The 23,257-nt window shown below is 50.3% G+C and overlaps 1 protein-coding gene and 1 pseudogene across 1 annotated transcript in view; both read left to right on the forward strand.

The window, feature by feature from the left end:
• Window positions 1–23,257, forward strand: part of SLC2A4 (solute carrier family 2 member 4) — a 239,908-nt gene that overhangs the window by 66,353 nt on the left and 150,298 nt on the right. The window lies entirely within an intron of this gene.
• On the forward strand, window positions 851–1,572 carry LOC144799620 (homeobox protein Hox-D13 pseudogene; annotated as a pseudogene).

The following is a 23,257-nucleotide window of genomic DNA, read 5'->3' on the forward strand; positions in this document are numbered from 1 at the left end:
CGTTCCCTCCCCTTTCACTGAAAGTGATTTCAGATGCGCTGTCCATTCCCGCCCCCTCTGTGTGCCTTTCCGCCCCCCTCGCTGTCCTGTGCACGTTTCCCGCCGTCCGTGTCCTCTCCCGCACCCTCCCGCCCCCTCCCGCCGTCCGTGTCTTCTCCCGCCCTCCTCCCGCCGTCCGTGTCTTCTCCCGCCCTCCTCCCGCCGTCCGTGTCTTCTCCCGCCCCCTCCCGCCGTCCGTGTCTTCTCCCGCCCTCCTCCCGCCGTCCGTGTCTTCTCCCGCCCTCCTCCCGCCGTCCGTGTCCTCTCCCGCCGTCCGTGTAGAAAGTGAGTTGATGGGAAACACGTAGATGTATCTGTAGCTCGTGCAAGGGTTCGTACCTTACAGTGAAGGGAAAATAGGCTCTGAAATCTGATAAAATCGTCAGAAGTATATGCCGGATGTGGGTAGTCCTTGTGCTGGAGGCAAGAGCCCTCCTTGTGATGGCGGGTGGTGGTTGGGGGCGAGGGGGGGGGCAGAGTGCTGGAGGCCTCAGTGTTGGATAGTGGGTTGGGGGCAGACTCCTCTTGCAGGAGGGCCTGTGCGCAGGGGAGTGGGCCCAGATCACCTTGTGTTGGGGGTTGAGGGCAGAGATTCCCAAGCGCTCCAGGACCACGTTGCCTCAGACGGCCAATGGCCTTGCACTTGGCACGCTGCGCACACATTCCTCCCACTCCCCTCTCCCTCCCTCTGGCTGGAGGTTAGTTTTTATCACCGCACCGCGGTGACCTAACCTGCTTGGGGGGATGCCTGGCTCTGCCATGCCTGGCCGGGGGTGGAGGAGAGAGCCGTGCGCAGGCCCCTGAGAGGGAGATGGACGGGCTCCGAGCGGAGGGCACCTCTTCCAGCGGCCAGGCCCGGGGCTTCCTCGCCTCCCCCAACGTCTTCGGGCCCACCGCTGGCCGAGCAACATCTGGCTTCGCCTTCTCCGGCCCGGGGAGGTCGTCCGGCGCTGCGCGCTTGGACTCCGGCAAGGATGGGGCCGGCGCGCCCTCCCTGGGCTATGGCTACCACTTTGGGAACGGATACTACAGCTGCCGCATGTCGCACGGGGTGGGGGTGCAGCAAAGCGCCCTGAAGCCCTCGCCTCATGGCGCCTTCCCGGTGGAGAAGTACATGGACGTGCCCGCCTTGGGCAGCGGGGCGAGCGCGCAGGGCAGCGAGGGATCCTCGCGGGCCAAGGAAGTCTCCTACTTCCCGGGGTACCCCGGGCCCTACCAGCCCATGCCCGGGTACATCGACGTGGTGTCCGGCTTCGGGCCGGGCGAGCCCAGGCACGAGGCATACATCCCCATGGACGGCTACCAGTCGTGGACCCTGGCGAACGGCTGGAGCGGCGGCGTGTACTGCGCCAAGGAGCAGCCTCAGGGCGCGCACTTCTGGAAGTCATCCTTCGCAGGTGAGGGCTTTTATCCTTCTCATGGACATGACTGGGGCAGCTGCATCTGTCTGGAAGATAGAACGGGGCGCTTTTGCCAAATCCCATTACAGCTCATGGTAAGAAACTGACGAGCAAGGCAGATGCGTGGGTTCACATGGAGGCTGTATACACGGTATGTGAGTGCGTGATGTGGGGTGTGTCTGTGTGTATGTGTGTGCGGTGTGTGTATGAAATGGTCGTGTTTGCGTGGTGTGTGCATGGTGTGTACATGGGATATGTGTGTGCGCAGTGTGTGTGTTTGTGCATGGTATGTGTGGGGTTTTTGTTTTTATATGGTATGTGTGTTTCGCGTGTGTGATTATAGCTGTGTGTGGACATGATGTGTGTGGACATGCCATGTGTATGTGTGCATGGTGTTTATGTCCGTCTGTCTGTCAAGGGGGATGTTTTAATAATGGAAGTTATGGGCCACCAAAACGTCCACGGGAACACACATGCGCGCGCACTCGGCGTATTTCATTGCAACTCTCAGAATGATTCCCGTAATCACATCGCGTCCGGAGAGCTTTCCTCTGGGCTGAGGGTTTCTGAATCCCATGTGAAGTTTGACAAGTGCACACCACGACACTGCGCTTGACATGCAAACAGCGCCTCGGTTAATATGTGCTTGGAGAAGCCTCCCCACACACTGGCACATGTCGTCAGACGCCACGGAGGTAACAACAGGGGTTGCGCCGCAATTCCTGAATTTCATCAAGTATAAATTATGTGCACTACAACTCGCTTAAGTGCCGGCGATTTATGTGCAGGGAGGCATGCCTTTGATCTCCCATCTGCCCTCCCAGGCGCCTTTCTATTCTCGCCCGTGCTACACGCTCCGGACAAATTCAAACATTGAAACTTTGCGACCGCCACACATATTACAAGACTTTTCTGGAACTCAATTGCTTTTACTTTGGGCTTTTGTTCCGGGGCAACCTTTATCAGTGGATCTGGTGTAAGAAAGCAATGTCACTCTGACATTTTCTGGAAATGAATGTGAATGCGATTCTCTTAGAAAAGCCGAAGTTCTTTCGCATCTGTTGCATGGCAATCAATACATATTGTATGTACATTTTCTTGCGTAACTGCAGTTATTCAGACACCGGATATTCGTGAAAGAATAAAGTATGTATATCAGAATAAGGGCAATTTATTGTTCTTAGTGGACACTGAAATAGCAGACCACGCATTTCTGTTTAGCCAAGTTTATTACATTATATGACTTTGAGCGAAATAAAAAAACACATGTACATCGAACGTTATTAAATACAACACATGTTTACGTAAATTAGTATTTCCTGCTTTTAGCTATCGCTGAAATAAAAGTCAGTACAATTTATCTGTTTTTTAGCAGTAAGAGCATTAAAAATAGCCCAAGATAGTGTCCCTAAATTAATTTTTAAAAAGTGCAGTTTAATTAAAAGCAGACGATGGCTGTCCATGAAACGGTAATCCACAGGGTTTCTTCCAATTTGTGAAGTTTGATTTCGGGCCTCGTTTTATCTTAAAATATAAACTATATTTTTACTCAAATCCGTTCATTTTATTAGGTGTTTCTAGTGAAACACTAAGGAATATATGTTGCTTTGTTGTTTCAAACAGTGCACCCTGTGAAATGGTCGTCAGTGAAATAGTACATTATCGGCTTTGTTCTGGTTTGTGCCATTCACTTTTCGGTGACAGTTGTCAGTGGAACAATACACTCTATTTGGTTACAGTGGGTGCAGGTTATGGTTGCTATCAGGGTATTTCGACAGTATCTTGGTGCTGAGAGGCAGTAAGAGTGTGTAAAATACAACTCAAGAATCCTAACCAAGAAACAGGACAGGTCTTCCTACCTCTCTGTGTGCACTGAAAAGGCCCTGACATGTCCTGACACATTTAGCTGCTGGTATTCTGATTCTCACATTTTGGTTGGCAATGAAACATATAAACAATTCGTGCACGTAATTGTTATATATTAGTTAGTGAAAACAAAAAAACTAAATATTTTGCTTACATTCGTGCAGTTTATTATTAGGCGAAGACGTCAGTCAACTAAGAAATTACATTTTGGTGCGATTAGTGCGGTTTATGATGAGGTGTTGGGTGCCAGTGAAAAAAAATCATATTCATTTTGCTGCCATGTGTGCAGTTTATACAGAGGAGGTAGCTGCCACTGCAGTATTAAACTATATTTCATGTACAATTATTTCAGTGGGTGCTCAGTTGAGGTGTTACTAGTGAAAAAGTAAATTGACTTTTGTATACATTTTGTGCAGTTTAGGAGGTGTGTGTTCTCAAGCAAAAAGCTAAATATTGTGCAACAGTTAGTGGTGTTGGATGGTTGTTACTGAAGCAATAACATGTATTTTATACATTAGAGCAGTTCAATACTTGGTCTTGGTATACACCCAATATGCTTTTTGGGTTTCGCCTGCCGAAGGCTGCGCTCTGCGCAGCTGAAATCCTATGTTGACCATAAGGACTTCGGGGACGTCCCCCGGCTCTCATTGGCTAGCTCCATAAATGGAGGCTAGCCATTGAGTGCCGGATCTGTCCGTCAAGGCCGGACCAGATTCGGGGGCGTTCCCGAGATTTTTTCCCAGGGCGGAGTTACGTTTTTTCCCGTTCCCTCCCCTTTCACTGAAAGTCTGTCCATTCCCGCCCCCTCCGTGTGCCTTTCCGCCCCCCCCTCGCTGTCCTGTGCACGTTTCCCGCCGTCCGTGTCCTCTCCCGCCCCCTCCCGCCGTCCGTGTCCTCTCCCGCCCCGAATGACGGGAGAGAGGGGAGAACAAAGGAAGGAAGAACAAGCATTTACAATGCAACGGTTTCGCCTTTAGAAAAGTTAGAGCTATTGGCAATGTAAAGGACAATGCCATTTATTTATCTGTTTTCAAAACCAACACATAAATACAAATGTTGTCATTTACAATGCCAATAGCTCAAACTTTTCCAAAGGCGAAACCGTTGCATTGTAAATGCTTGTTACCCATTCTCTGTGGGTAAATGTAATGACACATATTATTTTTATGAAACCAGCCATTTTACCTATCTGTGAAAGAATCAAATGCAGCCAGAATATCAAATATGAGTTTGATATTTCCTGATTCTCTATAGTTTTATAAAATAATTAAAATAATAAAACTAGACCTAAAACATGAAACTTAACCCTGCATCTTTAGACCAAAGGCCACAAAACTGAAAAAGTAAAAGGAAGAAAAAGCAAAAAACAATATTTTAGTGGCATCCCTAAAGAACAAAACTCAAGCAGAATAATGTTAGCCAGTCTTTCTTACTGCTACTTGTATAACAAAGTTACATTATATTGACCCCTTCAGGAAGAAAAAAATGACTTTCACTCTCTTTTTCCTTTCTTTGAATGGCATTTAGTTTGTAGTTGTCCAGGTGTTTTTTCAGTGTTTATATGTTTTCACCGGTGAGGGCTATTTTTATTTCAGTGCGGTTTTATCAGTTATTATAGGTTTAAACCTAAAACCCCACAGCCTACATATATACAATTATATACACACAACAAGGAAAACAAATGGTATTCATCCAAATAATACGTAATAAGTCATTCCTTTTCACCCAATAGGTCAAAACAAGAAAGGAGTGTCCACCTATTCCATACAGGAAGTACACTCTGAGGTAGTCCTATCAAACACAATCAGTTCCTGGTCTGTAGTGTTGTGCTAAGTGGGCGCAACCACTTTGGCCCACAAACAGTATTACTCCAATTGTTGTTTCCCCCCCCCAAGCGTAAGTTAGATGGTTCCGCCCGACGTGAGACGGAGGGCACGCTCTAGAGTAAATAAAAAGCCCAGGACCCTGGGCGTGGCAGGCTGAGTACTGACCACCATTGTCACACTGTGTGGTCTCCGTCTGTACAACTTATAGGCCCAATCAAAACACGACACTGGCGACGAAGGTGGTCTCGCCACCCCATCGCGTGCCATACTCTGCCCCCTGCTCCAGTGGACCTGCTCCTGCGGCCCCCGCAGCGTGCCCGCTCGGCAGCCCGAGCCTCGCTGCCCCACCGCTCTGCCGCCAGGCTCACCACTGTCTCCTGGCCTCTGACGGCGTCGAACTATCGCCTGCAGGCGACCCGCCCCAGCGGAGGAGACCCCGTGGTCCCAGGTGCGTGCCTTCCTCTTGGCGCCCGGCCGCACTCTCGCACCCGCATGCTCCCAGCCACCGGCGTCTCGCCAGCCCGGCAGGCCTACCGCGCTACGCCGGCGTGCCGTCTACCACGCATCGCGCGTGCACCGCGGCGGCCCCGCCATCTCCCACGCATCTCGCGTGAGGGAGACCTGCCGTTTCTCACGCATCTCGCGTGCAACGGTACAGGATCGCCTGCTGCTGCCTCACACTGCCTGCAATCGCATCTGGCGTGCTCCTGGCCTCTAGGCCCACCTGTAACAGGGCGCCCCCTTCTGCTGCCTAATCTCCCGGCCCCTCATGGCCACTGTACCGCCGCTGGAACCATTTGCGGTCACGGGCATGCCGCCTTCCCAGGCTGCTCGTTGGAAGAAATGGGTAGAGCGCCTGGAAAACTACTTTGTTGCTGCGGACATTGCTGTGGAGCGGCGACGTGCCATGCTTCTGCACCTGGGAGGAGAGGCCATACACGACATCTCGAAGGACGTAGTGGAAGGAGGCCCGCCCCGGAACTACGCCACGCTACGCGATGCCATAACCACATACTTCGAGCCCTTCGCCAGCGCGGACTACGAAAGGTTCCTACTTCGCCAAGCCCGCCAGCTCCCAGAAGAGTCCGTCGACGTCTTCTATGCGAGACTCAAAAAGCTGGCCAGCACATGCACCCTTCCGGATGCGGACGACGAGATTCACGCTCAATTTATACAAGGCTGCACCTCCTCGAAACTACGTGAAAGAGTCCTAGAAACAGACAACATGCCCATGCACGACATCTTAGCACTCGGGCGATCTAAAGAACTATCGAAAGCGCGAGCAGCACATATGGAGCCAAAACCAACGGTCACAGTCAAAGTTGAACCCGTGTGCGCCATCAAGACGAACGCCGCAGACACGCGCGCGAAACCACCCCGAAGACCTCGGCCAAGCCCTGCTCAGCCACCTCACGACCGCCCCTGCATGTGGTGCGGAGGAGCGACCCCCCACAACGGAGCATGCCCTGCACAAGGGAAAATCTGCAGCGCCTGTGGAAAAGCCAACCACTTCGCGAGTGTGTGCTTATCTTCACAGAGGAAGAAGTCCAACGGCCCACCCCGAAGAGTGAGACAAATAGAACCGCTGCCAGATACCGCCGACAACAGCGACATGGAGGATGACGAAGCGGACGCAGCGTCCGTCCACGTAGTGCGAATGCTCAACACAGTAGCCGCAACCCCATCCGCTGAACCTATGTGCACAGTGAACATACAAGGTCAAACTGTGGCAGCCCTCATCGACACCAGGGCAACGATCAATCTGATGGCCATCAGCGTATACCGGACTTTAGACACACCACCAGTGCTCCATACGGCACCAGTCGACCCCTCCGCCTGTGCGGAGTGTTCCGGACGACAATATCACACGACCCCATCAGGTACACACCAAAATCTACGTGTCGCAAGAAGGGTCCGGGTTCTTGCTCGGCTGCCGGACTGCCCAAGACCTAGGGCTGATCCACTTCGCCCTCACCGTCCAAGCCCACAGCCTCGACCATCTCGTGATGCAACACACCTCACTGTTCGACGGGATCGGCTGCTTGAGAGGACCCGCCGTTCGCCTTCACATAGATCACTCAGTCGCTCCTGTGGCCCTCAGACACCGACACATAGTGTTCCACCTGCGGCCCAAAGTGGAAGCGGAACTACGTGTGCTCGAGAGAGCCGGAATCATAGAAAGAGTCAGCGGGCCCACTCCATGGGTGTCACCCATCGTGGTGGCCAAGAAACCCAAGCAACCAGACGCCGTGCGGATCTGCATGGACATGCGCATTCCTAACCTCGCAATCAAAAGGGAACGCCATCTGACACCAACCATAGACGACATCATCGGTGAGCTGTCAGGTTCAAAGTGGTTTTCGAAGATGGGCCTGAGGTCCGAATACCACCAGATCCCTCTGCACCCGGACTCCCGCCCGATAACGACCTTCTCCACCCAAGCAGGCCTGTGGAGGTACACCAGACTCAACTTCGGGATCTCCAGTGCAGCCGAAGTATTTCAGAACATCATTCAAAATGTCCTGCAAGGGCTAGACGGCGTGCTAAACGTGAGCGACGACATCTTAGTCCACGTGGCGACACTGGAGGAACACATCCAACGCCTACAAGCCGTCTTCGCCAGTCTGCAAGAGAGGGGTCTGACCCTTCACAGGGAGAAGTGCGAATTCCTCCGAAAGGACATCAGTTTTTTGGGCTACAGGTTCTCCGACCAAGGCGTTGGGCCAGACCCGGACAAAGTCAAAGACATCCATGATGCTCCCGCCCCGACATCAGTGACCGCTGTCCGCAGTTTTCTTGGGATGGTGACATACTGTGGTCGTTTCATTAAGGACTTGTCCGACCTCACCGGCCCTCTTCGTGACCTCACAAAGTCCACGTCCACCTGGGAGTGGGGAAAGGAACAACAAGAAGCCTTCCAAAAGACTAAAACGGCACTCTCAGCAGACACGACCCTGGCCTACTTCAACCCTCGATATGAGTCCCAACTCGTGGTGGATGCCAGTCCGACCGGCCTCGGCGCTGTCCTGACCCAACGACAGCCATGCGGAGAGTGGGCACCCATCGCGTACGCAAGCAGGACTCTCACTGCGACAGAACAAAGATATTCACAAATTGAAAGAGAGGCCATCGCCATCCTATGGGGGTGCCGTCACTTCCATATCTACGTGTACGGACATCCATTTGTGGTAATCACTGACCACAAACTACTTCTTCCACTGTTCCAAGCGTCCTCCTCACGCCCCCCCCTCGCATCGAGAAATGGGTACTCCAGCTCCAAGAATACCAATTCACAGTGGAGTATCGGCCATGCTCCAGAAATCCCGCCGACTACCTGTCACGCCATGCCCGCCCGGTCACTGAAGCAGAAGCAGCGGAAGCTGACGCCACTGAAGAGTATGTCAGAATGATCGTAGAGCGGTCGAGGCCGTTGCCAATCTCCCTTGAAGACGTGACACGAGCCACCAAAGATGATGACTGCCTGCAAATTGCCATCCAGGCCATCCAGTCAGGAAACTGGAAACCACTACAGAGCCCGGCGTCGTTCCGCACCCCAGAAGCCCAGGCCACACTAAAAGCACTTTACCAAGTCCAGGGCGAGCTATCCATCTCGCCAGAAGGATGCCTCCTGAGAGGCCCCCGCCTAGTACTGCCAGACAGCCTCACCCAGCAAGCGGTCCTCCTAGCCCATGGTGCCCACCAGGGCATAGTGAAATCGAAGAATCGCATCCGAACCAAACTCTGGTTCCCAGGGCTCGACAAGAAAGTCGAAGAAGTAATCCAACGATGTCCAGTGTGCCTAGCGACCAGCCTGCCCAACCCCCCAGCACCGGTAATTACAGAGGAAGGGCCAACCACCCCATGGGCACGGGCCAGCGCAGACTTTGGCAGCCTCCCGGGGGGGAAGTACATGTTTGTTGTGGTAGACGATTTCTCGAGGTACCCCGAGATTGAAATCCTGCCCTCCACCGCAGCCTCCGATGTGGTCCCAAAACTAGAGAAAATTATAGCGACCCACGGCCTCATAGGGGAACTACGCACTGACAACGGACCCGCCTTCAACGGCAGTGAACTGGCAGAATATCTACCATCACACCGCATCAAGCACCGGAAGATAACCCCCAGGTGGCCTCAAGCCAATGGCGAAGTCGAGCGACTTATGAGAACTCTAAATAAGACTATCCAAATTGCCATGGCAGATGGACAAAACCTAGAACTAGCCCTCTTCCAATTCCTGAGAGAGTACAGACTGACACCCCACTGCACCACCGGGATCCCTCCAAGCCGCCTGTGTTTCAACAGAGCAGTGGTAGACACTCTCCCGCACCATCCCATGTGGGAGTCAGCTCCAACTCCGAACAACCGATCCATGGAACAGCGAATAAAGTCTAACAGAGACGCGTCAAGGCGGAGGAGAGCTGCGGACAGCCCCATTCAAGTCAGCGACCGGGTGCTGGTGAGAGATCGCCACCCGGGAGGGAAGTTCCGCCTCCCGTTCGAATTGCACCCGTGGACTGTCACCAATGTCAATGGCACCATGATCACTGCAATGAGAGGGAGAGAGACAGTCACCAGAAACGTATCATTCTTCAAGCGAATCTCAAATGGAGAAGACGACGGATTCCCGGACTCAGTTGAGCGATACCCAAGGCCGGCCCAAGACCCACGAGAAACAGAAGGAGAGGACGCTCCCAGCGAGGAAGAAGCCCCGCAAGCGGACCCATCCACACCGGTCAAGAATGAACAAGAGCCGCCAGTGGCCCAAAGCCACTCTGGAACTGCTGCAGCCAAAGACTCTGAAGAACTGACTCCCACACAAGCGGGCGAGCGCAGCCTGAGCAGATACAACCTGCGTCCCTGCCCGAAGCCATCTCAGAGGTACCGGGACTTTGTGGCCTGTTGCAGACGCTGAGAGAGCCCGAGCTGCACGGCAACTGTCGCACAAGTAAGACTGTTCCTTTTTGCATTTTGAAAACCTCAGACTATAAGCAAGACAGTTAAGATATGATGTTATGTCGGTTGTGTTTATTTTCCTTCAGGGTAAAGGAGGAATGTAGTGTTGTGCTAAGTGGGCGCAACTACTTTGGCTCACAAATAGTATTACTCCAATTGTTGTTTCCCCCCCAAGCGTAAGTTAGATGGTTCCGCCCGACGTGAGACGGAGGGCACGCTCTAGAGTAAATAAAAAGCCCAGGACCCTGGGCGTGGCAGGCTGAGTACTGACCACCATTGTCACACTGTGTGGTCTCCGTCTGTACAACTTATAGGCCCAATCAAAACACGACATGGTCCGGAACCTAAATTTCAAGATTGTGTCAAAAAAAGTAAATTTCAAAATTCATTCAAATAATATCATCAGACTCCTTTTATGTGTCAGCTCTCATGACAGTATTGCAGCATTGCTAAAGAGTGTTGGCCCTTTGCCACTAAAGATTTGGTAACGCTGGTGAAAGGTGCTCTTACTAAAATGCTAGTCATGTATTAGGCCTGTTTGACTGCATTTCACCCACGCACAGTCACCTACCTAAAATCACGACGTTACAACCAAGTCACCATCTTCTAGAATCGTAAAGTGCTTAAACATGCACTATTTGCCAAATATTTTCACAAGCATAGTAGAGAGCCCTGTAACCCACTATTTGTATTAGAATTCTGTCCTGATGTGACCAGTGTTCCTCTCCCATTGAATGTACTGCAGCCTGCCTGAGAAGTGCAGGGACTCTCCCAGTTTCATATTAAAGTGCAGGGACTCTTCCTTTCAAATTAAAGTGCAGGGACTCAGTACCTGCTCCTTTAAAGCACCGCTCAAGGGTTACATTATGTTACTGCACGTCACGCTTCTGGGGGAACCTTGCTGCTCGCCAGTCAGACCCCTTTTAACCCAGGTCCGTGTAGAGTATGAGCGCTGCCCAGGGTCACAGATGGAGTCTGCATGAAGCCGGGATCGCTGGAGACCTTAATCCCTAGGACAGACCGTACTCAGTCCGTGCAAATATCAAGTGGAGTATCTTTGTGGGGTTTGAGCACGTGCTGCCCTCTCAGCCATCCAATGGGTGTCGGAGGCTGGGATGGGACCATGGGCTCGGCACGCAGAGCTGCCCTGATTGGCCGCGGGTGACGTCCCTCGTACGTCAGCAAGGCACGTGCGCTGCCTCACCTGACCCGCCGCACACACCCAGGCGCACGCGGTGTAATGGAGCCGGCTGTGAACTCTATCCGCGCGTGGAGGAGGCCCCGTCTCCATGGTGAGCCCGGGGCGCGCGCAATCACGCAGGGCGGCCTCTGCGCCTGACCTTGGGCCCGCCAGGCACTTTGCAAGTATTATTTTAGGTGCCCTCGACATTTGCAGGCCGCCTCCCGGAGCAGCTGGCACCACAGTGATGGATGGAAAGATACACCCGAGTTTCTGACCCAGGTGGCATTATGAAGGAGGACTCTGAGGGCAAATCCACCATGGCAAACATAAGATAATTTGCCCCCACAGAAATGTCCACAATTCAGGAATATATGCCAGCAGAGCCGAGTCAGGTGGGGCACTCCTGTTTGAAGCAAAAAAAAGATTCCTTTCAGGTATATCCTGCTGGAAATTGCCTCTGCCTCTATAGAAGTCAAAAGGGAAAATACATCCCCCCGATTTTGTGTTCAAAATCTTCCTCTTTACCGGTTTAAAATGTTGGCAAGTGTGGAATAGCTTGACAACTTCGGTCTTATTCCCTTTTCAAATGCCATTGTAATATTGTGCCCCTAAATTGCAGAAGCCCATGGAATAAGCAATGTAGGGAGTGGACAACCGTATTATGATACCTGCCAACTTGAACAAAAATCTCAATGTGTGAAGAGAGGAGCAGGGCCTTGGAGGAGGTTGGGCAGTGTGCCGAGACGTTCGGGGTGGGCGTAGTTCGCGAAGTAGCACTACGCGAAGCTACGCGAAGTGCACTTCGCACTACGTGAACTTCACGTACCACTACGCGAGCTGCGTAGTAGCATGTTCGCACTGTGCAAGATGCATTTTCAATGATTGCACAGTGCGAACAAGCATCCGGCACTGTGCAATCATTGAAAACTGCATCTTGCACAGTGCGAGCTGTAGTTTTCTGCCGCTCGAGTACATTTTTACTCGAGCGGCAGCTTTCTCAACGCGAACTGGTAGTTTCTCATCACGAGCGGTCTGTCGTGAGCATGCACGACCACTCGCAATGAGAAACGGACCTCCCCGAGTTGAGAGTCTCGCCTGGATGTCATTTTGCTTGCTCGCGGTCGCGAACATGACGTTGAGGACCGCGAACAAGCAAAAGATGACTGCTGCTCTACGCTACGCTGCGCTACACATGTTCGCACTGTGCTACGTGCAGCTTGCGTAGTGCGAAGTTGTGCAAACTTCGCAAACTACGCGAGCGTAGCGTAGTGCTTCACACAGGGTTACAGAGAAGTACCCAACAGGCACTTTTGAACCCCCTCTGCCCCCAAGCGTCCTCCTCCTCCTTCTGATACCTGCTGTCCGGTACCCGTAAAGTGCTGTCACACCATCCGGTGGGATACCAGTGTCTAGGGGGGAGACCAGGCCACCTTCCATCTACCATGAATGACATGGTAACCACTAGGAGACAGCGCTCTCCATCGCACGAACTGGAGGGGGACCATACAAGGGAACACTCTCCTTTTCACAGGGTGCCTGTAGGAGTGGCTCATTCTATCCCACAGGTTAAAGAGGATACCTGTGGTCACGAGTTACCTCATTCTCACAGGTTGCAGGGGTTCCTGTGGGAGTGGGCTCCTTCCATCTCACAGGTTAGAGAGGGTTCTTGTAAGAGTGGTCTTCTATCTATCTCACAGGTTACGGGGATTGCAGCAGAAGTGGGCCCCTTCCATCTCACAGGTTAAAGATTGGTCCTGTAGGGATGGGCTCCCTCTTTCCCACAGGTTAAAGAGAGTTCAGCTAGGAGTGAGCATCTTCTATGTCACAAGTGAAAGGGGGATCCTGTAGGAGAGGGCTTCCTCTATCTCATAGGTTAAAGAGCGTCCTATAGGAGTGGGCGTCCTCTAACTCACAGGTCAACGAGGGCTCCTGTAGGGATGGACTCTCTCGATCTCACCGTGTAGGGATAGGCTTCCTCTATCTCATAGGTTACAGAGTGTTCCTGTAGGGATGGACTCCCTCTATCTCACAGGTTAGAGAGGGTTTGGGTAGGGGTGAGCTCCTTCTATCTCACTTGTGAAAGGGACATCCTGTAGGAGAGAGGTTCCTCTATCTCACAGGTTATAGAGGGCTCCTGTAGAAGAGGACTACCTGGATCTCACAGTCACCTAGGGTTCCTGCATGTGGCTCCTACAGGACTCTCCTATAAGGAGGGTAAACCTGTCTCAGTGCCCTTGAAGGCCCTGGAGGAAAGCCAGCAGCTCTCCAGCAGGAGCTCTCTTAACCAAGCCCAGGTACATTACTTGAGATGCCCAAGATCAGTAAGGGAGTCTGCAACAAGCCAAGAGTCAAAAGAAGCACCCACTTTGCAATACCCAATAAAACATAATAGGCAGTGCACAATACCTTCAGTGCTGCAGCTATATGCCTCACTGGCAGTACACATTAGATACAACTCCTAGCACCAGCCTGCGCACCACACAGCAAAAATCAGTATAGTGTCTTAAGTGTCTGCCTCGCAACAGCACATCCGTTGCCCAGCTATGAGTCCTAAGTTCAAGTTAGAAATTTGTATAGCGCACTACTCACCCAGAGGGTCTCAAGGCGCTTGAGGGAGGGGGGGTACGTTACTTATCGAATATCCAGGTTTTTAGTTGTTTTCTGAAGGAGAGGTGGTTCTGTGTAAGGCGGAGGTGGGACGGGAGAGAATTCCAGGTTTTGGCCGCTAAGTAGGAGAAGGATCTTCCCCCCATGGTGGATCTTTGGATGCGTGGGATCGTGGCGAGGGCTTGATTGGACGATCGTAGTTGGCGGGTGGGGGTGTAAAAGGTCAGGCGCGTGTTGAGGTATTCTGGTCCTAGGTCGTAAAGGGCTTTGTATGCGTGGGTGAGGAGACGAAACGTTATTCTCGTGTTGACGGTGAGCCAGTGGAGGTTTTTCAGGTGACCGGAAATGTGAGTTTGGCGGGGGATGTCTAGTATGAGTCTGGCTGAGGCGTTCTGGATACGTTGGAGTTTTTTCTGTAGTTTGGCTGTGGTTCCGGCGTACAGGGTGTTTCCATAGTCCAGCCGGCTTGTGACTAGTGCATGGGTGACCGTCTTTCTTGTTTCGGTGGGGATCCAACGAAAGATTTTTTTAAGCATACGCAGGATGTTGAAGCATGATGATGAGACGGCGTTGACTTGTCTGGTCATCGAGAGGGAGGAGTCCAGGATGAAGCCCAGGTTGCGTGCGTGGTCCGTTGGTTTGGGTGCGTTTCCCAGGGCCGGTGGCCACCAAGAGTCATCCCAGGCGGAGGGGGGTGATCCTAAGATGAGGACTTCCGTTTTGTCTGAGTTCAGTTTTAAACGGCTGTTCTTCATCCACTCGGCTACTTCTTTCATCCTGTCGTGTAGGTTGGTTTTGGCAGAGTTTGGGTCTTTGGTGAGGGAGAGGATCAGCTGGGTGTCGTCTGCGTAGGAGATGATGTTGAGGTTGTGTTGGCGCGCGATGGATGCAAGGGGACTCATGTATACGTTGAAGAGGGTGGGACTGAGTGATGAACCTTGTGGAACGCCGCAGATGACTTCAGTGGCTTCCGATTTGAAAGGGGGGAGGTGACTCTCTGGGTTCTTCCGGCGAGGAACGAGATGATCCAGTCCAATGCTTTTCCTTGTATTCTGACGTTGCTGAGGCGTTGTATAAGGGTGCTGTGACAGACTGTGTCGAAGGCTGCGGAGAGGTCGAGTAGGATGAGGGCAACTGTTTCTCCGTTGTCCAGAAGAGTTCGAATGTCGTCTGTTGCTGCGATGAGGGCGGTCTCGGTGCTGTGTTTGGCTCGGAAGCCGGATTGTGATGGGTCGAGGGAGCCATTGGATTCGAGGAAGGTGGCGAGCTGACTGTTGACGGTTTTCTCAATGACTTTGGCAGGGAAAGGGAGGAGCGAAATGGGGCGGTAGTTCTTAAGTTCAGTGGGGTCAGCTGTGGGTTTCTTCAGGAGGGCGCTGAGTTCGGCATGTTTCCAGCTTTCCGGGAAGGTAGCGGAGTTGAGGGAGCAGTTGATGACATCTCGGAGATGGGGTGCGATAATGGAGTCTGCCTTGTTGAAAATGTGGTGGGGACATGGGTCGGTTGGCGATCCTGAGTGGATGGAGTTCATCAGGCGGATGGTGCCTTCAGTGGTGATTGGGTTTCAGGCGCAAAGGTTGTTGGTGGGGGGTTTTTGTCTGGAGGTGGGTGGGGTGGATTGGTCGCCAAAGCTGTTATGTATGTCAGCGATCTTGTTGTGGAAGAACGAGGCTAGAGAGTCGCAGAGGTCTTGAGAGGGAGTGATGTCGTTGGTGCCGGCAGTGGGGTTGGTAAACTCTTTGACGATGTTGAATAATTCCTTGCTGTTGTGGGCGTTGTTGTCGAGTCGATCCTTGAATGCTGATTTCTTGGTGGTTCTGATCAGTTGGTGGTGTTTGCGGGTGGCGTTCTTGAGGGTGGTCAAGTTGTCAGAGGTTGGGTTTTTTCGCCATGCTTTCTCGAGGGTGCGACAGATCTTTTTGGATTTCTTAAGGTCGTCATTGAACCAGGGGGCTTTTTTGCTACCTTGTAATATTTGATGGTTTTTCAAGGGTGCTAATTCGTCAGCGCTGTGGGTGATCCATTGTGTGAGGTTGATGGCTGCTTGGTTAGGGTCCAATGATTTGTTGTGAGGGTTTTGGTGGAGCGATGTGAAGAGCTGATCGGTGGTAATTTTATTCCAGTTTCTACGGGGGATTGGTTGTGGGTGGTTGTGGGTCGTGGTCTTATTGTAGTTGAAGTGAACGCAGCTGTGGTCCGTCCAATGGAGTCCTGTGGCGTGGTCGAAGGATATGTGCTTGCTAGAGGAGAAGATTGGGTCGAGCGTGTGTCCAGCATAGTGGGTGGGGGTGTCTACAAGTTGTTTGAGTCCGAGATTGGCGAGGTTGTCCAGAAGGGTGGTGGTGTTGCTGTTGTTGTTCTTTTCCAGGTGGAAGTTGAGGTCTCCTAGTAGAATGTAGTCCTCGGAGGGGAGGGCGTGTGGGCTGATGCACGTAGACATACATCAAAGCCACAAAATGGCCACAGCACTCCCAAGATCATGGGAAGCCACCTGCAGCTGACCAGCGGGCAACCATTCACCCCAGCAGAAGAAAGCAACCATCAATGTCCTTTGGCAGACGTACATGCATGTAACGATCCATACAGATCCATAACAAAGCCTAGCCGTTAGCCTACATAATCCATCACTGATCAACGTGGGTCCACTCAGACCTCAAGAGCAGCTATCCAGTATTACTCACTGATAAACCATACGAAACACCACCAAATACAATGCCAACAGACTAGTACTCCAGAACAGCACCAAGGGCCCAGATTCCAAAAGCCGGGTCTGGTGGCTCAGTGGACTAATGCATCCAGTGCAGGGTCCTGTGTTTGACCTCATGGTCACAGGTTCAAAACCCGGCGGGTCCACTCAGCCTTTCATCCATTTGAGGTCGATAAAATGAGTACCATTGAGTTGGGTAACAATAAACTTCTGTTATTCAAAGCCTTGAGACCCCTCGGTGATAAGTGCGCTTTACAAGTGTTATGTTAAATGTCGCAAGTGCTATTCACATAAGCTTAACTCAAGCTTTCTAGTGGTACTCGGAGGCTGCAATGGGCCCATGGGCAGGGCCGGATTGGCCATGTAACCCATGTGAGTGTGGTAGGGTGGGGGGCTGAAGCCATTGGATGCAGACAGCCAAATGCATCAGCTGGATTCTCAAAAAGAGTCCAGCTTGCCAGATTAATCCCAGCTGGCACAGCAAGGGCATGAAGTAGGCTGAGAGGGAGAGCGAGAGAGAGCAGGAGAGAGGAAAGGAGAAAGAGAGAGAGAGAGAGTGGAAAAATGTCAGGCAGGCGCAGGCTGGTTTGAACATTTTTGGCAGGGCTGTTTTTGGTCCCAGTCCAGCTTGGCTCATGGGTTGGGCAGATGGCGCGGCTCCGATTGGCCAGAAGCATGGGCGCTGCCTCACCTGATCTCACAACAAACACAAGCACACGAGGGACATTCAGCTCAACTGGGCAGCGCTGGCTTTGTAAAGTGGATATAAACAATGGAAGCCCTGTCTCCATGGTGACCATGGAGCGCGCTGAGCGGGCAGCTACCTGGACGGCGGGCTCCAACACCCAATGTCACTCACTTCACAGCCTCTGCCTGACCTTGGGCTTTGGAAAACTTACCAAGGATTTCTGCTGCCCTATGTAAAGTGACCTTTGTTGGCCAGGGGTGTAATGGAGGCCACCGTGGTGCGCCCCCCCACGCTGTTCACCTCAAAGATGCCCCTTTGGGATGGCCATCTTCCAACAAAAGCAGCAAGCAGTCAGGGAATGGGTAAAGCGGGCCACCTTACCTTACTTTGCAGGGGCGCTGCTGAGGTTTTGAAACACCACTGTTGTCAGCCACATTTACTGCATAGCAGCGCAAACGTGATGCATGAAAAGGCGCACAGAAACTGGTGGAAGCTAATCCCAAGATCCTCTGCGGGTATTCAGTGCCAAGATATGTCCATGGGTAAAAGTGCTCTTTACTAATACATGTTATGTTATGTTATTTTATTGTTGTATCCTGGTTTCTATGTGTTCATGCTCTGCCAGTGAGTTCCTCTTAGAATGATGTAATATAGCCTTATAGCCCGCCGTAGCGGGCTATACCGGCTATTAAAGGCCCGCTGAATCGTTAAAGGCCCAAGCCAAAGGCGAGGGACTTTAACGAAAAAGCGGGACTTTAATAGCCGTATAGCCCACTACGAAGGGCTATAAGGCTATTAGAACATTCTGCCACTAGAGGGCAGAATGTTCTAACAAATTAAACAAAGGGTTCTCGAAGCTCGAGGGGATATAAATCCCCTCGAACTTCGAGAAGCCTTTGTAGAACATTGGAATGTTGCTCTGCGGGCCTTTACTGTCCCGTAGAAGCGGGGAGCACTCCATTGTCTGCAATGGAGCTCCCAACATTCCAATGTTCTAATGTGGAATGTTGGGGGTCAGCGACTACAGTTGGAGAAGGGCCGAGCAGCATGCTGGCTGCTCCTGGTGGGGCTAGTCCTGGACTGAACATCTGGACATGTAACTTGTACAATAAATACTCCTGAAATACTGCCATCTGTCTGGACCAAGTTACTACAGTTATGTTATACAGGGTGGGTCCCGAGGCAGAATCCTAGAGTTGATAACATTATTATTTCTGTGGAAGTGTAGCCAACCGGCAGCCCTACATCCGTTTATATCACCTGCACTAAAGCAAGGCATCATACCCAATTGTTCTTTAAAAATTTCTATCTGCCCCTTGTTTAGTTGATGCCTATGGTCAATGTAACTTTTTTTTGTTACCATGGATACCCATTCAGCAAAGTGGCAGGCGCAGCAGAAGTGACATCACACACGCCTTGATTCCTGATGACATCAGAGGATTGACCTTTTCTCCCATCCCCTGTCTCTCAACAGCCTCCTATATGCTGCTTAGGGACTAGTTGAGCGGCAGAAAATGGAAGTACTTTATGGGGCACCTGTTGATATGAATATGTGAAGGAACTTTAGTAAAGTTCTGATGGAACTTTGGGAAAGGAAGATGGATGATGGAACTTTGGGAAAGGAAGATGGAATGCCTTGAGCCCTCATTCTGCCCTCATGGTAGACACATGGATTTTCATCTTTGCTATTGAGTGAGTTAATGTCCCAATTAGTGACCAGTTATTGTTATTTTAATTTTGAAAGGTGCACAGCTACCCTAGGGTTTTCCGGCGCCACCTGAAAAGAGCTAAAGAAAATAAGAAGGGAATCTACATATTAAATAGCCACATTTTAATGCCACTCCGGAAAATTTCAAATGAAGGTTCACTACGGAGACCTGCCGGAAGGGAGTGCCATAAAGAAGAACCCAGGTGGGAGAAACACCGATCGCCCATATGCACTAGTCTCGTCCTAGGAATAATGATCTTAGCCTGAGTAGCTGCTCGGAGTGCACGGGAAGGTACATAAGCGTGAACAAGGGTCATCAAATAGGGAGGTGCCTTTCCAGATTTTATCTTAAACATAAGATTCAAAGCCTTAAACTTAATGCGGCACTTTATCCGGAGCCAATGGAGATCTCTTATCGATCCCGAGATAGAAGCTGTTTAGGGAATCTTGCACAGCAGCCTCGCCGCAGCATTCTGTACTAACTGCAGCTTGCGTAACACTTCCTTAGAGGCACCCAAATACAAAATGTTACTGTAGTCAAGCCTAGAGGTGATGAGCGCCCGAACCACTGTACGTTAAGCGGAAGGAGGTAACATCCATGAGATTTTTTTTAGCCATCTAAGAATCTTCATTACTGCGGGTCTGATCCTCTTTGTCACAGCCCTAGCAAGTGAGGGGAGTCCTCACCCAGGCACCTTTGTGGGCACTTACTCCTGGTCTCAGGGTTCAAGAAGGCACTGCCAGGAGAGAAAAAAATCAACATTAATCTAGCAGCCTTTATACTTTCTGTAGTTTCCACTTTTTGCAAATATCTGGCGGGCTTTGAAGGACCAAGGGCCACATGCATCAATGTAGGATTTTGCATTTCCTAAATTGCCAAAATCAAGGAATCGCAATTTAGGAATTGCAAAATCCTATGCATCAAGAAATCCTAAAAGTTTTTAGGATTTCTTAATTTTCGGTATTTGCGATTCCTTAATTGCGAATCGCAATTAAGGAATGGCATTACATTGATTCCTATGGGCCTAGAGGCCTATAGGAATCAATGCCGTTTTGCACTTTTTTTTATTTTGTGAATCCCATTTGTTTGATGCATTGCAAGGGTGCAGAGGGGGGTCCAAAGGACCCCCCCTGCACCCCTGAAATGTATTTTAAAGTGCATGTTTCACACACACATGTTCTAAGGACATGTGTGTCTGTAACATGAAAGTTTAAAAAATGCATTTTTGAGCATTTTCATAACTTTTCGCAAATTACCACGAGGTTCAACCTCGTGGTAATTTGCACCCCCTAATTGCTAATTCACAATTTGAAAAACAATCATGCATTGCTTTTAAGGAATCGCAAATTTGCGATTCCTTAAAAGCAATCGCATTTTTGGAAATCACTAAAAATAGCGAATTCCACAAAAATGTATGATGCATCCCAAAAACTTATTTAGGAATCACAAACGACCAAATTTACCGATTCGCACCGTTTGCACTTCCTAAATAGGTTGATGCATGTGCCCCCAAGTGTTCTACAAGGGTCCAGACCTCTGATGTCAAGGAGGGCTAAAAGGGACGTGATGTCACTTCCCCTCTCCCTGCCATTATGGTGATTCAGTGCCTGTGCATGGGCAGGGGCATTGTGAACATGAGGCATTGCATTTTGGACTCATTGCCAGGAGGAGAGGGCGCAGGAGGCAAGAGATGGCAGAAGTTCAGAGAATGTTTCTGGGAAGATAACTTCTCACTGAACTGAAACAGATGGCAATCGGCTGTACCTTCAATGCCATGGGCATGACGGGCAGGGCATTTATATAATGCTAAGCTCAGCAGAGGGAAAGAGAAGGTGAACAAGCCTGAGTCTTTTCAAACCAAGGACACAAGGGCAGGGCTGTCTAAACAGCATCATAGGCCCCCGGGCAAAGCAGTGCACTGGTCCCTGCTTACACAACCACTCACAGGAATAAAAATGTTTAATGGAAAATTAGTGTTACATTCTGGTTTGCATGGGGCCCCTATGCTCATGGGGCCCACGGGCAACTGCCCAGCTTGCCCATGCGTTAAGATGGCACTGTACTAGGGATTCCTGAGCTCAAACAAGGAGCAGGGGGCGCCACACCTGTAACCTGATCACAGGGGTGAGAGTAGTGACTCATACTCTCCTTTCTGATGTACAAAGACAGCCAGAACAAAGCTGAAAGGCGCAGACTAATCAAAGGACAAAGTTGACAAGCACTGACTAATCAAATAGTGCACAGAGAACATTTTTGCAATCTTCTCCAACAGAGAACTAGCAGTGCCAGCTAATGTCACACACACAGACACACTTAGGCACAGATAATGCAGAGTGCCACAGTGCATGGTGCACAACCTAACTCCCAGTGCAATTTCACATCACAAATGGGAATACACAGGTTTGCCTATCAGCGCCCTTACTCCGCAGTCTCTATAGGCCTGATGTACAAAGCATGTTTCCGGTCGTAACTGCCCGATTCGCACAATGGGGCCGTTTGCGACTGGAAAAAATGCTTTTTAAATGTACAGAATGTGATTTAGTAACTTGTTACCGAATCACATTTTGCATTTGCGATTCAGTATTTGGAAGGGACGTGTTTAGGGCGTCCCTTCCAAATACCGTATCAGTATGGTATTTATTAATTACTGTTTTGCGACCAAATTCCATTCGCAAAACAGAAATACTTTATCACTACTTTGGAACTGGTGGTAACCCATTCCAAAGGGTTAAGGAGTCACTTGGAGACCCCGTCCCCTTTGAGAATGTTAAAAAAATATTTTTGAAGTACAGACAGTGGTCCCACGGACCACTGCGTCTCTAAAAAAATCAAACTACAAAGTTTCATTTTTTCTTTTTAAATGCGTCCCGTTTTCCTTTAAGGAAAACGGGCAGCATTTAAAAAAAGATTGCTTTATTTAAAAGCAATCACAGACATGGTGGTCTGCTGACCCCAGCAGGCCACCATTCCTCTGATGGCTGCGATTCCTAGTGGGTACCAAATTTCGATCTATCTCATTAATATGCGTGAGGTAGGTCAATTTGCAACCCTCTAAAAATCGCTAATGAGTCTCAAGAGTTTCAAACATTAGGAATACCAATACCCTAATTGTGATTAAATGAGAATCACGATTAGGAAACCGGTATCCCTAGTGTTTGCACATCTGGCCCTGTATGAATGATCTCCCGATGAAATGAAATGAAATGGAAAGCATGGGGAAAGCAAGAGCCACTGGACCACAACCGTGGTGGTTAAGATTTTATAATTATGATTTAATTTAATATTATTTAATACCAGCATTTGTAAAGGTCAAACAATTACCCCTAAGGGTGTTCTCGGCACTGGGGTCCGTCGGGAAGATTAAGCGAGCTATTGCCCAGAGTCACATGGTGCTGGGCTAACCTGCTGCCGGCGATCGAACCGTGAGCCCCGTGCTCCGGAGTCAGCCGCTTTGGCCGCTGTGCCACACCTCATTTCCCTCTGGAGCCCTGGGTTCTGTCCGACTGTGGATCTACAAACTGAGCCTCCCACTCCCTTTCTGCACTCGATCCTCTTGGAAACAAGGGCGAGATGTCAGAGCTTATGAAGGAGGTAGTGCGGGAGTAGAGACTAGGAAATCAATCAAAGAACAGGCACAGTAACTTACTGTCCAGCCCAGTGTTTTACTTTTAGTAAAAAAGAAGTAATTTTAAGTCTAACCAAAACAAGATACTGTACACAAATATCAGTTGTCACCAGGTTAAATACTACAGGGTTAACGACACAGAAACCGGTAGGTTAGATTAAAGCCCAGATGTGGGCTCACTGTGAGTGTAGACGAGAAGCTTCCCTGGTTTCTGTGACCCAAAGGTCTGTGCTCTTTAAGCCAGGTTATATTTAAAGCATTGACTTCACATAAACCTGTAGTAAAGCTCAGTCAGTGCTCAGATGAGGCATTTGTTTTACCTGAGATGTTGAGTGCTTGTTAGGTTTACACACAATTGTATGGGCCACAGCCGTATAAGACTAGCAGACCTTCTGCTAGTGCTGGTGCAGTGACTGCTCAGCAGCTCTGCCTTCTCTTTGGGCCCGATTCACAGAACTAACTTAAGACAAAATCCTAAACTTACTACTTTTGGTATTCACAGAAGGCATTTAGTAGTAGTAAAGTTATGATTTGGTCTTAAGTTTGACTTAAGACAAACTCAAGACAGACTCAAGACAGACTTAAGACAGACTTAAGACAAACTTAAGGCAGGCTTAAGACAGACTTAAGACAGACTTAAGACAGACTTAAGAC

Source organism: Lissotriton helveticus, chromosome 12 (genome assembly GCF_964261635.1).
Source record: "Lissotriton helveticus chromosome 12, aLisHel1.1, whole genome shotgun sequence".
Taxonomy (NCBI): domain Eukaryota; kingdom Metazoa; phylum Chordata; class Amphibia; order Caudata; family Salamandridae; genus Lissotriton; species Lissotriton helveticus.